The sequence below is a fragment of the Hypanus sabinus genome, unplaced genomic scaffold (genome assembly GCF_030144855.1).
Source record: "Hypanus sabinus isolate sHypSab1 unplaced genomic scaffold, sHypSab1.hap1 scaffold_632, whole genome shotgun sequence".
Classification (NCBI taxonomy): domain Eukaryota; kingdom Metazoa; phylum Chordata; class Chondrichthyes; order Myliobatiformes; family Dasyatidae; genus Hypanus; species Hypanus sabinus.
This window is the reverse complement of record NW_026781488.1, coordinates 288,288-288,777: the sequence shown is the minus strand read 5'-3', so window position 1 is coordinate 288,777 and position 490 is coordinate 288,288. Positions and strand designations below refer to the sequence as shown.

The window sequence follows — 490 nt, the reverse complement described above, 5'->3', positions numbered from 1 at the left end:
GCCTGATTCAGCAAAGAAACCATTTGTTCAGACACTTTCAACAACGGGATGTGCGTGTTGAATCAAATGAAACAGTGGTATGCTCAGCTTGAGAGACGGCTGGTCACCCGGGCGTTGCAAGCATTAAAAATCACCAGTGCTCCAGGTGAGGCTCGAACTCACAGCCTCGGCATTTCTCCGTCACGTACTGCCATATAAGTACCGCCCGCTAACCGATTGCGCCACTGGAGCCCAGTGCTGCAAACAAGTGTTTTTACATATGGAAAGAAAATTTAGAAGAATTTTACAGCTATCATAGAACATAGAGCCTAAAAATATACAGCACGTGAAAAGGTTGTTCGGCCGACAATGTATTGCCATTAACAGCTAAAAAGCAAATCAAAGGCACTCAAACTGTAATCCCTCCATCCTACCATGTCCATATCCCTCGATCGACCTTACATCCAAGTGCATATCGAATCAGCAAATAGGCACATCAAATGCCACCTAT

The 490-nt window shown here is 44.9% G+C and overlaps 1 non-coding gene across 1 annotated transcript; it reads right to left on the bottom strand.

Annotated features, from left to right (window-relative positions):
• Positions 1-137: 137 nt before the first annotated feature.
• Positions 138-231, bottom strand: trnai-uau (transfer RNA isoleucine (anticodon UAU)). The gene is made up of 2 exons: positions 194-231; positions 138-173 (listed from the first exon to the last, which is right to left on the bottom strand). It is a non-coding gene; the product is annotated as a tRNA-Ile (tRNA).
• Positions 232-490: the final 259 nt, after the last annotated feature.